The following is a 17,662-nucleotide window of genomic DNA, read 5'->3' as shown; positions in this document are numbered from 1 at the left end:
AATTGTATGAATGGTATTGATGCAGTTTGTAGTCCAAAGTGGTTTGTATTCTTTGTATTGGGGGTACAGCAGCAGTTGTACAAAACTGTTTATTCTTTTATATATAATATGTTGAAAGCTCATTATTATATAAATAAAATGAAAAATATTTTTTCTCAATAGCAAAAAGTATTGTGTTGCTTTATTGAAGGCAAGTCTCTTTGTTGAGCTTTTGTTGGAGGTGGGTTGTTTTTTTTTCTTTTGCGAAGGTGATCCTCCTGCCTGAAGGTCACCTATGTGTCTCAACACAACCTTAAAGCCTTGTGAACCACCAGTCACTCACCGCCTCTGTAATGTCATCATTAGTAATTATTTTTATGCAAAACACTGACTGGACCACATGGAAAAAATGCTTCCTTAAGGTTAAGGATATACTTTCACCTCCTATTAGTACCAAAAAGGCAGCCATGTCAGTGGCTGGAGAAAGAGTCGCATCGCATTAATCTTTGAATAAAAAGACACAAAGTTATTGGGGGTAGGGGCCCTGTCCCTGTGTTATCTCTGAGATAATGTGAAAGTAGTGAGGGTGTTAAAGGGCACACTGTGTAGCTAAAATAAAACCCTGTGCAATAACACACAGACATCAGGTAAAATGTTGCAGTAAACCAGGCCAAGTGAGAGTAAAAGGCTGCTTTATTAGGACAGGTATGCAGTTCTGAAGCTCCTTAACTTGTCCACACCTGGCTCATGCATGGCTCTAAAAATAATGTTGTGCATCAAACAGCCTAGAATACATCTTTGCAGTAAACTCAAAAGATGTGTGTCCTTTACTTTCTGTCCATTAACCAAATCCACTACAGTTCTGTTGTCCACAAAAAATGTGACTGTCTTACTCTCTAGTTTCTTTCCCCACACCGCTAGGCCCACCAACAAAGAAAAGAATTCGAAGAAAGCAATGCTCCTACCTTCTGCCAACCACTTAGAGGGTCTCTTCTATGCACACCATCTACACTCTCAGAACAAACCAAAACCATTGGCACCTGCTGCATCTGACAATATCTGAACCATCCAAAAGAAATCCAAATCCATCGACCACATGGTGATGCCATTGAAACCTCTCAAAAACATTAACTATACTTCAAAATCTGCATGCATGACTGGAGAAATCTGAATCCTGTGGTGCAGTAACTTAGCCCCTGACATGGCTAAACCAAGTTGACAACAAAACGTCCTACCTGCTTTTACAGCAGGATAAGCAAATTTAAGATGACCTAGGCCCTTATGATGTAGATTACGCGTTTTCATTCCTTGAGCCAGGAGCACCTTTTAAAAGGTGTGCAAAGCGCAAACAATGATAATATACCATATTATGGGGAATGCATTGTCCCCAGGGTAGCCATGAACTTGCACTGTCCTGTGGGCAGCGTGTTCCGGTGAAAAACAGAGCGGCTGCTTTAAAGCTTCTCCCATGTTTTCACTGTGCAGGCGGCAACCCGCCTGCAATTTTATAGGGGATTAGTGATCCCCTTGCAGGCGGGTGCAGTGAGAGACTACACCTACTTGCAAGGGAATGTCTAGGGGGACCATGGGAACCCCTTTTCCCCAGAGGGCTGCTCTCACCTTTTAGGTGGCACACAGTGAGTGCTCAGCCTGACAGCTTCTTTGCCTATGTGCCTATAATGTGGCTGGGGCGGAGAGGCAAAGGGATTCCCTTGGTTACATGGGGCACACCTCATTGCAAATGAGAGAAATTTCCCTGCTGATAGCCTGGCACTTTATGTGCGCCATCACTATTTGAATTACAGAAGGGGCCACACAAGCGTCTGCAGCCTCTTCTGTAATACCTATGTGACCCGGGGGCGTGCAAAGTGGGCGCAAACGCCTTTTGCTCCCCTGGGTCACTTTCTGTAATACAACCTCTAGTAGTTGTGAATTTGCCTCAGTTGTAGCTTAGATACTGCAATTGCTTCTTCCAGTAAAGCAACAATCCCTTCTGATCAGGTGGGAGGGGGATTTCCTCTCCAAGCATTAGCTAGCGTTTTGCTGCAAATGCCCCTATGGAGAAATCTGGCAGAGGTGTTGACTGACCCTGTTGGCCAGGACCTGCTGGAAACGTGTTGTTCCATCACGAATCTCCGAGGGGCTCCACGACGGAACAACAGGTTTCCAGCAGGTCCTGGCCAACAGAAATGGTCAACACCTCTGCCGGATTTCTCCATAGAGGCATTTGCAGAAAAACACTAGCTAATGCTTGGAGAGGGAATCCCCCTGCCACATGTATAGCACCTTAGCGTATGCTCAACTTTGTTGATGACATGCATCCAAGCTTTTTGCGATCGCAAACAGTACAAATCGCAAAAATCGGCCGTTTGCGATCGCAAAATCAGCTTTTGGGATGAATCAAGGGTGAAGGCCCTCACAATTTGAGAATTCGCAAATATTTGCGAGTTCTCAAATTGCGATTGCATTTAAGTAATCGCATTTTGCGATTCCTTCAATGCAATGCATGAAAGTTTTAAAAAAAGCGATTTCGCAATTAGGGGGAGCAAATTACCATGAGGTTGAACCTCATGGTAATTTGCGAAAACTTTGAAAAATGCACTTTGGTGCCTTTTTCAAAGTTTCATGTTGTGCACACACATGCCCTTAGGGCATGTGTGTGCACAACATATGTGCACAGATTAATTTCAGGGGTGCAACAGGGTGTCCTTTGAACACCCCTGCACACTTGAAATCGCATTCTCAATTTGCGATTCGCTAATTGCGAATCGCAAATTGAGAATGTCTTCCCATTCATTCCTATGTGCCTCTAAGCCCATAGGAATGAATGGGGAGGCATTCCTTAATTGCGACTCGCAATTTGCGTGTCGCAATTAAGGAATGTTTAGAAATCGCAAACTTTTCAGCGATTTCTTCATGCATAGGCTTTTGCGATTCCTTAAAAATCACAATTAAGAAATCGCAAAAGCCAACAATGATTCATGGGCCTGATACTCACTTAAAGTATAGATTGCACTTTCACATACTTAACGGTCCTGAGGAAAGCCAGTTTTAAAGAAAAGGCCTGGCCGAAACATGTAGACTACACCTCGGATGTAGGAGTTCCTAATAACCACTCCACTAACATCCACTTGCCTTGTTTTTAACGCTAATAGAGGCCCAGACATTATAATTACCCCCTTGAGAACTGGGACCGCTGTATAGCTTTTAAATTATCACTTTCACGTCACTCACACTGCACACTCAGCAACACACCAGCTCCGCTGTAACACAGGCGTAGAAGCACACCCGGGACACATTCGGTGTCACTAGGTGGGCCCGATGATGAAGCATGCCACCAACTAGGTTGGTGGGTGAGGGATTCATAAAGAAACCTAATAGTTTTTGAGTCCTGTATTATCCACAAATAGGCTAGTCCTCTCTTTGATTACATAGGGTAAAACATCAACCAATAGTTTGAAACAATCAAGTTTGATTGGCATAAATGCCTTTCTTTCCAGGATGGAACATCCCCCTTTACTTCTGCTTTGCCCACTGCCCCAGACAAAAGTTTGCTTGTTCTCCAAAACACTGTGAGACTGCATGCCTACTCTCAATTTTGAACATTCATGTTTATATTTGCATGGGTTCCTTGGTCAATAACCTCTGTTGAAACTCCAACATGCCCATGAATTTGAACTTTGGCATCTGCCCCAAGTCTCCTCCCACCAAAGTGGGTTTCCCAGGAAGAGGCCATTATTGGCTCACTAAACCACTTGCTGTATGCATTGTTGGGGGAGGCCTCTGTGGGTACATCCACTGAACCCACAACTAGTCTACTTCCCCCCAGGGTTTTTCTGGATTCAGTACCATTTGGGTCCTAAACTCCTCATCATAGAGCAACCATACAAAACCCCCAAAATCCAAATGAGCCTTACGAATGGTGCCCATATATTTAAATATGGATACTGACAGATCCAGATATCTTTCACAATTGACGCTGGCAAATATTTTAAATGCTGACGTCGATGTATCAATTGTGGTGGGTACCCTGGGTCTCTTTGCCAATTCCTAAGTTTCATCTATAGAACTTTCTTTGGATTGTATCTCTCGGTGCAACACTTTGTACACATCTATGAACTCGCCCTTCCATATCTTTTCTTTTGCCGCATTATTCAAATGTGCCCACAAAGGCATGGACAACCCCATGTAAGGTAGTCTTTAGTAAACCCTCTGTTTTGCTTTTTATTTCTTCTTCCCCTGACTTATCTTCTTTATTGTCTGAAGACGCATGACCAAGTTCTGAATGACAGCATACCCTGACTCTCCGTCGTGCTTTCAATAACCAAGAACACCAGCACCATAACATGAACTACTGATTCGTAGAAGAATAACCTTATCAGAACAATCAACCCCATAACTCTCATGACCACAGGAGTTACTATTACAACATCTGTCACAATAAACATGATGACTGGTCTCAATCAATCAATCAATCAAGAGTTCTTTATTCGGTGGTTAAAAAACACCATAAAAGCACATGTATACAAACAATTAAAATACAATTAAATCATTATCAGAACCCCAACTGCAATTTACATGCTGGATTTAAAAGAGACTAGCAGAGAAAATTCATTATAATAGAAACAATCAGGCCTATCCTCTAGTTACCCTCAATCGCACCGCTACTTTGATAAAATTCATAACACAACATAGTGTTAGGGGGTCAATCGCCTTTTGTAAAAAAAGTAAAGCTGCTTTGGCATGTGTCAATTTGGCTTGTTTTCAAATTCCTACCAGAAATCTGCACCTAGGCATTGAATAAAAAGAACACAAAAGTACAAAATGAAGGGTGTCCTGCGGAGACCTATTGTCGCAGCCGCAGGCTCCCTTCTGCTCAATTAAAAGTGTAAAACCTGGTGGATCCGCCAGTAAATATGGTAACAAATTGAGCCTAAAACGAGATATTAAAAACCTGTCTTGGGCGTTATACATAAGGTAGAGGTACGGCTCCATTCCCTCAGTGCTTTTGACAAGGCTGTGGGCGCTCATAGTACATTTGGTCCCTTCAACCTCTGTTCTATGTGTGGATCTCTGGGCCAAAAAGGATCTCTTTATAATCAGCTTATCTTGAGTTACAATTGCCGCAGGATTTGTGAAAAGGTCCTTATGACCGAGGCTTTCCAAACTAGTCTTTACATAATTAAGCCATGGTATACTCATATTTTTTTGCCCTTCCCAGACAATCACATAGGATTTGCCTACTCAAAGTCGCCTCGGGATTTATCCAAATTTTTAACCAGGCCAAAATAGGTCTAAGCTTAACCAAGTCTTCAAGATATGGCCTCCCTAGTTCTCTATGGGTTATTACAGCTGGGGTGCTCTGCGGGATTTTCAAAATTGATCATAGGAATTTATTTTCCTCCCGCTGTAATTGGTTAATATTCGCAAAGCCCCATACTTCAGCCCCATACATGGCTTTAGAGCAACAAATAGAGCTATAAAGATTCATTACTTGTTCAAGAGACCATCGGCCCACCCTTCGCTCATAACTTGCAATGGCACCATTAGAGAATACCAATTTACAGCAACGTTCCTCCACCAAAGGATTACATTTTAAAAAGCCATCAAATAATAGGCCAAGATACGAGAAGGGCAATATGTGGCTTCCTATCTTATAAGTGAAACTGGTACAAGGTTTATTACCCACCAGCATTACATATGATTTGCCCAGATTAACAGACAGATCTAAAGTTTCCATAAACTTAACAAATCCGTCTATTTAAATCTGAAGGCTTTTTGGGGTGCGCGCAAGTAGGACCGCGTCATCCGCATGCAAAAGTAAAGGAATGCAGCGGGACCCTACTCTAGGGCAATTTGTTTTTAAGTTAATCAAAAACTGCTCTAGGCTATTAATGTAGAGTGAGAATAAAAAAGGTGCAAGGATACAACCTGCCTCACCCCACTCGTACATGGGAAGGATTCTGTCAACCCCCCATCCATGTTGTAGCGTACCCTAGCAGTAGTATTCCTATGTAACTTCCTTAAGATGTTGATCAAACCCAGGTCAATCCCCATGCGGATCATCATAGCCCAAAGCTTATGCCTATTCACATGGTCAAAGGCAGCTGCCAAATCCATAATCCCCAAATAAATGGCTTCATTACTGGCTTTAGTATATTTTGCAGTCAGCATATTAAAGGTTCAGGTATTGGTCACTTGTAGACCTCCCTGTCCTAAAGCCATACTGAATGTACGTGATGATGGTATTGTCCTCTGTCCACTCAGTAAGGCGGTTAAGGATTACCCGACCCAATATCTTAGCTGACACATCTATTAGTGATATCGGTCGATAGCACTGTGGATTGTCCCTATTGCCCTTTTTAAAAATAGGGACAATTATGGCCGTAGACCAAGAGCGGGGCAAGCCAGACCTCGTAGCAGCATTTATTACTCTTGTCAGTATTGGGGTCCACAGCTCAACATTACTCAAAAACAGGTCCGGTGGGGTCCCGTCTGGGCCTGGGGCTCTATTTTTTGTCAATCCCTCAATTCCCACGATAATTTCATTTAGGGTAAAGTCTACTACCTGTCCCGGCTGGGAAAACCCCGCCTCCTCTGGAACAATTTCTGCTCCGTGGTTATATAGGCCCTTAAAATGTATAAGCCACTGATCCGGTAGAATATTTGTCCCGATCTCAGGGGTATTTCGTCCTGAAAACATGGTCTATTAACCTCATAGCTGCTATGGAACGTCCAGCTCCAGTGCTGGACGTTCCATTGCGCAGGTGCAGTTTGAACGTTCAACGGCCGACGGCAGCACTACGGAGGTAGTGGTGCCGTCGGCCGGTGAACGTGCGCAGCACTTAAGGGGCTAACAATTCTCCAGAATTCAGCAATGTCCCTTTTTTCTGCGGCCTCCCTTAAGTCTGCTCATGCTTCCCCCTAAAGAGCTACTTTCCTCTTCTTGGTCTCCCTATTGTATGTGTCTGCACTGTGCTACTTTTTGTATGTCCCTTGGCCTATTTTTAAGGCTACATTTAAGTTCCCTTAGGGCGCGTGAGCAGTCCCTATCAAACCATCTCGGGTGATTATTTCTTCTTGTCGGCGCGCTTGATTTTAACATCCCCTCTACCAGACTGGTTATCTGCCTAAATGCGTGAAGTAACGGTGGTCCTTCTACTGTAGTATCTAGGCACTCATCAGTGTGAATTTTCCCGATGTCCAAACAAATTCCCATCTATTTTTGACCACCTAAGTCATCTACCCTGGTCCGTTACCCTCTGGGAAATGCCGCCAGGCTGTCCCATCCTGGGCCGAGCCAGGTAAAAAAGCTCCATTACCTGGGGGTTGTGGTCACTAAATGGACTCCACTCAATCCCCACGGTAATATTCCGATTTTTAAAAAATCTGGATACTAAAATATAATCGATGAATGACGAGCACCCTCTCCCCTTAAAAGTTGGGGGGAGGGTACCGTCCTTCTCCAAATCCATCATATTGACCGTGTGCTCCATATCATGAGTATGTAAGAGTTTACTGAAATCCATTCCTTCTTGTGTATGGTCAAAATGAGGGCCATTCTCCTCGGGACAATGTGACCATTCAACATCAATGGGAAACAGGGAGGGGCATAGGTGGCAGTTAGTCACCCATGACTAAAATGGTTGGGGCCGGTGCCCCCTTCATAGCTGCGATCTCTTGGCTCAATCTATAGTCCAATTCCCAGATTAGTGGGTTATTTTCTCCAATAGCCCCTTTGTTGTAAACATTAAACAGGATCAACCTTAGCCCTTTGCCCCCAAACCACAGAGCCTGTAAATCGTGAGAAAACCATCCCGTGTTGGTCCATGTGCCTTGAAGGTTTAAATCTACATATATAGACAGTCCTCCCATGGCTCTACCGGATTTTGATTTCTGGGCGGGGACAAATAAACATTTGTACCCTGGCATATGAAAGGGGATATTATCAACCACCCAAGTCTCCTGAAAACTAATTATCTGATACCGGCTTATATACTGTTGCCACTCGCAGTTATTAAATTTACTCGCCAAACCGGCTATATTCCAGGAGATAATTCTTAATCCTTCCTCTGCTTTGTGTGCCCCATCTGTTCCACAAATAATAGAATTTAGATTAGGAAGCCCTTCTATGGTTCTTGTATGCCCTGATTAGGTTTCTCTACCCGATGATGCTTGATCATTACCATTAACCCTTAACTCCCTTATATCTGGGCTGCCTCCCCCATTGGGTATGGTTAGATATACTGGGGTCTTAACTAGACTCTCCCCCCTAGATTTTGATAGTATATCTGCCTCCTCTGTAGACCAAGGGGACATTATTTTGCAATACTTCCATCCCTTCCTCTTGTTGATCATCAGGGTTAATGTTCCCATCTTCTCTTGTTTGCGGCAATTCTGCAGGGAACAAGGAACTATTTAGTCAATCGTTCTCCTCTAACGACGCCAAAGGACTAAACCTATTTCATACACATCATATACCTGTGCCCTCTACTATTGACAGAGAGACGGGCCCTACTCAAGCATCATTGGAATAGAAACATGATTAGAAGCTGTAGAGCAGCAGTTTTGGCCTGTTTCGACCCTAGGAACACTAAATTAAATTGTACCCTAGTAAGATTCATGGAGCGCGCTGCAAAAAAACTTACTGAGCTGCCCAGAGTTTGCGACCCCCCATTGGAATAATGCTGCCAAATTTTACTTGCTGTTGCTGGCTTTTTATATTATGAATATGACTTTTTAAATGGAAGTCTCATTTGTTATCATCTATACATACTGACTTCTAATGAATTTAACATTCTAAATGCAATCTTGAACCTTTTAAATGTTTTGTACTTGCAATGGTTTACTTTTAAATCACGCAATAAAGATTATTATTATTATGACTAAACCTATTTCTCCAACTTGACGGTCCAGGATTTCTTAGCCCAGGCCCACCACAGATGTAACCCTGGGCCCTGTGTGGATTAGGTCTCTCCATGAATCTCCCAATTTCATGAGGTGCATCCAAAGATGCTGGATGTTTGGGATAAAAGTATCCTAGTGGCAGGGTTTTTATGCAACTAGCATAATTAGCTATCCCACTTGTGGTAATATGTTCCACTACTCTCTTATCCCTGAAATTGAAAATAATGCAGTTGCCTGCAATATCTTTACATCAAGTACCTAACTAATTTACCCTTCTGACGTGTAATATTTCCCCATTTTCATTGCCTATCAAAGGTTTGTTTTGATTCAGCCAGTGTGTGGTCTTATTTTTTAGTTCCTGATGTGTCTCAATCTGCTCACCCTTTAATTCAGGTGTCCCTGCCAGAACTACTGCGTAGGGGCATGCTTCCGGTGGCAGATTAATAGTGGGCAGTGCATTGCTATTTAATCTAGTGGTCACACAATTTGACTGATTTGTTATTTGTTCCTTGGGGGTTACGGGCTGATTTATTGGTTGTACTAATGAGAATTGATCAGATGAACCCTGTCCTATCTGTGATGCCCTCACACTTGGGATCGTGGCTCTATCTTGCTGCACTTGATGGCCTAATAATTTAGGGATCTGTAGCCCTGTGGGTTGCCCATTGTTCGACCCACTGGGTTTCAAAACCATCTGTGGGGCTGGGGCAATATCGGAGGTAATTATAGTGTTGTTTGAGACCTCTGGTATTCCCAATGTTCTACCTCTGTTTTTTACCTTGCTCAGGATTTTGTCTAGTCTACTACCTATTTGGCTTACTATAAATGATTCCAGATAAGTTTGTATATCTAGCACTATTTGAGCCATCCATATTGGCGGGACTGGCGCCTGGGACACATTTTCTACCCTTCCCTCCCCTAATATGCTTCGTGTTCCACTTTGGGTATTACAAGCTCTACTTTTCTTCTCCCTTGACTTTTTTAAACAAGCTCTTCGTTTCCTATTCATCAAGGGTGGAGTACTAGGGACCACTACCCCCTTATCTGCCCCTGTGTCCAGCTGTGCACAGGGGAGATCATGTTTCAAAGATTCTATCGAGCGAGGTGGTGAAGTGACCATGACCTCGCTTGCTAGCCCTTGTGTTGAGACCGGTAGCTCCATTGATGGTGTTAAGGACAGACGTCCCTCAGTCCGCCTGATTTCGCTTGATACTACCCCAATCGCTTTTTGTAACATGCGATCAATTGCCGTTGGCTGTAAGAGGGGGGGTGGGGGTGTACTTTTATCTAGCAGTTGCACCTGTTGCAAAAGGGGTGAGTTTGGCTTTGCTTTAGTCGAGTGTGTTTTAACCTTACTGGCCATACTGCCTACAAACACAATGGCCCAGAGACCTTGAGTATCTTGTCACAATTTTAGTCCCACCTTACACCCTTGGTTACCAGTACTTGCCCTAGGGACCTTACTAGTTTACACACACATTTCAAACATTTTTCCACCTCTAAAATCCTAGCCCCAAATCTCCAGACTTGCGTTTTATAGTCCCTGTGTCACGATTCGCACTTCCAGTCCTCTCCTCCCTTTCCTCGCTCGATGGCAATTTCGTGCCCCCTGTTTGGATGACACGACCACAAGGGGTGGCCAGGCCCGGCGTCCTCCGGCCCCGGACGACCACAGACGGTCCCGCCCTTGTCCCGGGCTTCTCCCGGCGCGTCCCGCGATGCGGGAGTTTTGTCGCTCCTTTGAGCGCCTCCGGGCGCGTAAGTGGGCGGGATGATCAGCAAGGTGTCCTGGGGGGTGTAGTCTCCCCGCTCGGCAGCCGCGTGGTGGATCAGAGCAGCTGCGGAGGGGGAGACTGATGGCAGGAGCCCCCCAGCTCGATCAGGACACAGGGCAGGTAGGAGTAAGAGCCAAACTAAAGTCACCGGCAAAGGCCCCCGCTCCGCTGAAGGTTCGCCGCTCCTTTGATATGGTCTCATATTTCTTACGGGCATACGTGAGTACGGTGTAGTTACAGAACGCGCTTTACGAGGTCTGGTTGGTTAATGCTGCCTCAGTACATCAAAACGATGTATAGCGCTCGGTTTGGATGAGCGAAGAGGTATCAGCGTGTGAGTGACTCCTGTCTTGTCTAGAGGATATGAAGAATAAAAAATAAAGGTGAAAATGACCTTATGAAGGGGATGTTCATTGCTCCTTCGCTCTTTAAGGGCAATAAAAGTTGTGTGAGTCACGTCTTACAGTAACCGTATTGAGGGACGGTGATGGGGATGTGAGACTCACCAATTCGGCGTCCTGTCTGCGCTGACTCAGTCCTTCGTGCCCCTGAAGTGAATATGCGGGCATGAAGTGAATGCGTTTTGTCTTCCTTGAAAGTGAATGACATAAAGGAAAGACTAGTGCGCAGGAGCAGAGCTAGATCAAGAGTGAAAATAAAAAGTTTTTTCTTTGTAATTTTGTTTTGTGGAGGAACGTTGTGCAATATTATAGGATGTTTTTGGTATCATTAAAAAGCAATATAAAGCAAGCAACTCATGATCATTAATATATTGTTAGTTCCTGTGAATCTGGTAGACATGGAGGAAAGACCTGTCCTAGATGCAGGTACTGTGTGTGGCTATAGAGTTCTTGATTTAATAATAATAAAGAATATGGGGTAAGTCATCATGTTTTTTGTGACGAATGTTGTAGTAGTAACTAATGTGGTCATAAGAATTATTGGGTTGATTGTTCTGATAAGGTTATTTTTCTTCGAATCAGTGGTTCATGTTTTAGTGCCAGTGATCCAGAGTATTAAGCGCACGATGGAGGACCAAGAAATATGAGACCAGTCATCATGTTTATTGTGACGGATGTCGTAATAGTAACTCCTGTAGTCATGAGAGTTATGGGGTTGATTGTTCTAATAAGGTTATTCTTCTACGAATCAGTAGTTCATTTATGGTGCTGGTGATCTTGGTTATTGAACGCACGACGGAGAGTCGAGGTATGTTGTCATTCAGAACTTGGTCATGCGTCTTCGGACAATGCAACCACCGTTGTTCCCTTTTCAAAGAGTATGCATTCTGCATTGTGATCTTTTGTGTGTAGGTTTTTTAGAATGATGCAACATTTACATAGAGAATCAGTCTCAAAGTGCGAACTGTGACGTGAGAGAACACCGGATGGTACGATTGAAGGCCTAATTGATTAAAGGCGAAGTCTAAGTATTTGTACCATACAAACCTTAAGACGGGTGCAAGGGACGATTGATTGAATATACAACACATTAGGACATAACGAGACCTTAAATCTTGAGATTGAGGATTTTTATGCAATAGGGTTACGTTTATGAGAGTGGCAGAATCTGTAACCCCTGGGTAACTAGGACCTAGGATAAAATATTGTCATATGAACAACTTCAGAAGTTCTGGCAACAAACCAATCTTAAGGTTTGGGATCAATTTCAGGCACCATACAGGGCCGTGAGAGTCATATGTTGTGGTCCGGATAAAGATGGTATAAATGAACTGGTCACCATCGAAACACGTTGACGCTGTGTTTCATAATCCGTGTAGTAGCTGGAACCACAGATAGAAAAGGAGATATAACCTATCGGGCTCCGGCTCAATATTTCTTCAAACACAGTGATGTACTGTCTATGACAAAGTGTACTGTCATGTTTTGTACTCTCTATGTTAGTGTTGCATATTCCTGTGGTTCTTTTACTTATGGAATGTCAATTTGAACTATTGATTTTAAGAATGGTATACAGAATATATGTTTTGTATGGACATTATGTTTTAATCTATGTTTTACAATGAAAGGTTTTTAACCATACAATAATAAACAAGATATATATTCTTTGCATTTTTGTGTGTTGAGCTTTGGGTGTACGACCAGACTCCCTTCTGTATAATTGTGTTTGTGAAAGTGTTTGGACCATTAGAGTGAGTAGTGTACCAGGATTACAGTACCAAAGGAAGCTTTCTTTTTCACTGTTACTTGAACCCTATTTCTTTGGTCTTAGGGGTTCCTCTCTGATTTTTTCAGGGTTTCTAGAATGACACAGTCAATATTATCTATAGTATGTCTCATGTTGAGGTAATGCTTACTCATTTGGGTTGTAGATTTGTTGCACTTGATGCTGCTACAGTGTTCACCGACCCTTTGTTTGGCCTTGCTGCAGGTCATTCCGATGTATCTCAGACTGCACGGACAGGTGATCATGTAAATGACATGAGTAGGCCTGCAATTTGTGTGCTGTCTTAAGGGTCAATTTGAAATTTTCAGTCAGTTGGAGGCTCTTCGTGGCTTTTGTGAGTTTGTATATGGAACAGGTTTGGCATGGGTAGTGTCCAGTGATAGAATGAAGGCCCCATATTCTTGTAAGAATCGTTCTTGTGGTCCTTTTGATTGGTGGTCTTGTGTGGACCAATTAATCTTGTAAGTTCCTAGTTCTTTTATTGGCAAACCTGGATTTGGGCCATTTGAATTCTCCTGACATGAGGATCCGCCAATGCTTGTCGATTGTCTTTTTTTACTATGTTGGTGGCTGTGCTAAAGGTTGTTACACAGGTTAGGATGTCCTTGTTTTTCTCTCTGGTTGTGGTTTCCAAGAGGTTATCCTGGTTCTGTTTTTTGGCATTTCTGGATGATTTTGTCAGGATAATCTCTTTCTTTTAGGTTTTTTGCTCAGGTCTTTAGCTTGTTCTTTTTAGTCATGTAATTTGCTGCAATAGCGTCTAATGCTCAGAAATTGGCTATATGGGAGGTTTTCTCTCAGGGGGCGGTGATGAAAGCTATTGAATGTTAACAGACTGTTTTTGGCAGTTGGTATGTAGAATGTTTTGGTGTTGATATTGTCATTCTCTACATAGATGATAATATCCAGAAAGTCTAGTTTGTTCTCATTTGCTGTGTATGTGAACTTGAGGAAATCGTCTTGTGTGTTTATCCATTCACGGAATTCGGGTAGTGTGTCTGGTGTTCCTTTCCACATCATTAGCACATCGTCTAAATAGCCTTTCCACAAGAAGATTGTAGCTCTGAAAGGGTTGGTGTTGTTTAAGATGTGTTTCTCTTCGAAGGTGCTGCCATAAAGACCGGCCAGACTAGGAGCGAACGTGCTCCTTATCGAAGTTCCGTGGGTTTGGAGATAGATCGTGCTTTCATGTTCAAATTTTTTTGGGGTTAAAGCTAGATGACAGCATTTGAGGATGATGTGTCTAGGGGTGTTATGTGTCCATTGTTGTTTGAACAGGACGTCTTCTATGGTTTGGAGAGTGGCTTACTGGGGTAGGTTGTGTAGAGACTCCCTATGTCCAGTCCTACCATACATGTGGTCCCCCTATGGTATGTTATGTCCTCCAGTTGGTTCTGAAGGTCACAAGTGTCTTTTAGATATGTGGGGTTGTTCTGGACCAGTCGTCTCAAGTAATGGTCCACAAACTTGCCATCTTGGAATTTGCCCTTCTTTCAATTCTTCTTTGCCATCATCATAATCTAATTAACACTCCATTTCCCCTTCAACGTGCACATTGCGCTTACCTGGACTTTCCCCATCACCCACGCCACCATCAAAATGCTTCCAATCAACTTTTTTGTAAGTTTATGACGGCTTCGACAAAGACTTCTTCTCCCTTGTTGTCAGGGTGGTTGCATCACACCTTTCCCTCTCTTTGGACCGAACATCCCAGGTTGCTTCTAACCTTGCTGGCTTATATTGGCTGCATCTGTTGGTTTCACAGAGCATTCTTCCACTATTGCCCTGCAAGTTGCCCCAACCTGCTGGGACTGTTGTCCTGTGATCTGCCTTACTTGTACCTTTTTGACTCAGCTCAGCCTCTCTAGACACCCACACCCATTTACCTACAGGGGGATCTCCTTTGGGCTCACACTGACCCTCTACAATTATACTGCCTGTCTCCTCAAGCCCTACCTGTATTTATGCACCTTGACTGTCTGGAATATTCTTGGTTAATATGGGCATTAAAAAACACCACCACTACTTGTTCTAGTTTTAGGCCTAACACACCGATCTGCCTCAATTGTATTTGCTAACACATTCCCTAGTGTGGAACAGGTAAAATCTGGAAGCGCTCTTTCAAATTCATAGCCAGCCTTTACTTGTGTCATGCTCTTTCTTAGCATATTTTAAAAAATGGGCACAGTATCAAAACGAGTGCTCACATTGGGTGCGAGCATGCTGCTGCCCCCTGCTAGCCCCATTTCAACACTGCGCCACCCATGGGCTGAGACGACTCACCGTGCAACGGAGCACTGTTTGCAAACTCCTCACACAGATCCTCAGAGGCATGCCCTGCACTTGCAGGTTGTTTGTTTTTTGCCGCTTGTGTGCACCCGTGGCCCCTGCCTCAAAGCGCAATACTCCCTGGCGGCCCCTCAAGTAAACGCACTGTTTCCCCAACACTCCCTGGACCTCCTCAACAACTTCTCCATGCCTTAACTCCCCCTGAATCCTCATTTTATGTTGCAGCAGTGAACATGCCAGTATTGCTTCTGCAACGCTACTTGCTGCGGAGCGCTTTGGGCGAGACATACTGACCCAAGCCTGTAAAAACACACCAGGCCTTATTAGGTCGTCCCTACCTGCCGCACACAACACCCTTAAAGCTTCTCTAACCGTGGCCGCCTTATCTGCCATATTGCTCTGAATGAGCACTAAAAAGCCCTAACTAATGACAAGGACTAATAACCCCTACCAGGACCACAGTGTCGGAATGACACACTAACTGGAGAAAACCTAATCTTCATTTAAGCCCCGCCCCCACGCAAAAGAACCAAATGGTGCTAACCCTGGGCCCGGGCTACACTATTTGCCCGAAGCTACTCTGGGGTGGACATCCTAGGCATGCCACCTCCAGGACCTCCCATTGTGATGGCTGGTCGCAGAAGGGGCAGGCATGAAGTGGAGTAACAATGGCCATGTGATAACATGCCCCCTCCTAGTTAGCAGCCCGCGCAGCGGTGTAATGGAGGCCCCTGCAAGAGTGCCCAACCATTTCACAGGCCCCTACCCCTTCAGTGGACCGCTAATGATCCCTCTTCCATTGATTATCTGTGAGATATGGGAGACTCAGGGGCCCCTCCCCACATTCTACTGAGACGGGAGGGGAGGATTATTTTTGCATTGCCCCCCTGTTGCAGAAACAGGGAGCCACCCATTCATAAAGAAAATACATTCCAGCTGTCACTCTCTCCGATGTCGGCTGGACTTTATTTTGGTATGTGGGTATGAAGTGTCTTTTGGGAAATGTATCCATTTCCCTTCGTTTGGGAAATCAAATTCAGAATCTCACAAGGCCTCAGAAAATGTGATTTTGTTTAATCCCACCCATAGTTAGAACGGTGAATACATTAAATAATACTGGACTTTGACATTTTGTTCAACCATCAGAGGATTGTTTTCACAAATGAAGAGAACCAGGTAGCAGATTAAGTAGCGATTAAACCCCAGTGCAACATTAGCGTGCTTTTTCCCTTGAGCACAATTCACACACACAGCCTAGTGATGGGCTGGAGAAGGGTAGAAAACAGGATTTGAAATAACGCCTTTGCTTCAGTGCTAAGTAAGTGCACGAGTAAAAACGTTTTTTTTTAATGGTACGCACGTTAAAAGACGAAAAAGGTGGCAGGTGCAAAGCGTAACAGATTGCTTTTAGGTTCACTCTTATATTCATGTTTCTCGGTTGTAGTTGACTACATCCCTCAAATCACATTTAGTATTGAAGAAGTTTGCCTATTTCCAAAATCCATTAAGGAGACAAGCGTGACGTCGTGTCACGTGAGGCCTGCGTCACAGTGCTGCGAGGCAGCTTTGAAATGTGTTCGACATCCAGTGCAATAATTGTCACAATGGGCTTGTACCATTCCTGGAAACGTTATTGGCTAAAAAAAACTGCTAGCAATGCATACTTTAAGGCAGACTCAGCAAGATGAAAGGGGAAACCATAATGTGAAATGAAGGAGCTGAAGTGGAAAATGGAGAAATAAGAGGAAAGCTACTCTGCTGCCGGTGTAGAGTAAAGGAGTCTCTATCAGATATTTAACCCTCACGCTTCTAGAACATCCTGGTTTGTTTAGCTGTGTTTCTTTTATAAATTCTCTTATGGATGAAATGCAATTTACGACCTTCGGTTAGAGATACACAATGTATTCATATATTTACAATCCGTACACAAAACACAGCAACATGTGTCTCCAGCGGTTTCACAGTTTAAACGTACAGGGTTTTTTTTATGACCAATGTTATTGGATTTTATAACCAACAAACAGGACAAATCGACACTGTGACATGTTAGACATTCCAGCACAATCTTAGCGTTTTCCCCGTTTAGTTTAGGAATGGATAGAATCTAACATGTTCCCCAGCCCCCCCAACCATCGTCTTAGACCATTCAGTCCAGAAGGTTCAACCATTTACCCCAAATCCGTCCGTGTTTAGCGGGGCAGCATTTCGCCTCGTAAACAGTTATTTTTTGAATGGTGCACCAGTCCACCCCCTTACGCCACCTAGCCAGAGAGGGAGCCGCTGAGTCTTTCCAGGCCGCTGCAATGTCTCTCTTGGCCACTAACGTGGCTGTCCCCAGGAATAGCTTATCATTACGGGAACTATCCAACCCATCCTTCACTCCCAGGAGAAGGGCAAGAGGACTACGGGGGACAGTCCACCCCAGTATGCCACTCAATTCCGTCATAATCGACCTTCAATAGCTGGAGAGGATATTGCAGGACTTGATCATATGATAGAAGTCAGATGGTTCTGCCCCACAAAGT

This window comes from Lissotriton vulgaris, chromosome 6, assembly GCF_964263255.1.
Source record: "Lissotriton vulgaris chromosome 6, aLisVul1.2, whole genome shotgun sequence".
Lineage (NCBI taxonomy): Eukaryota > Metazoa > Chordata > Amphibia > Caudata > Salamandridae > Lissotriton > Lissotriton vulgaris.
The sequence above is the reverse complement of the archived record's forward strand: the minus strand, read 5'-3'. Positions refer to the sequence as shown.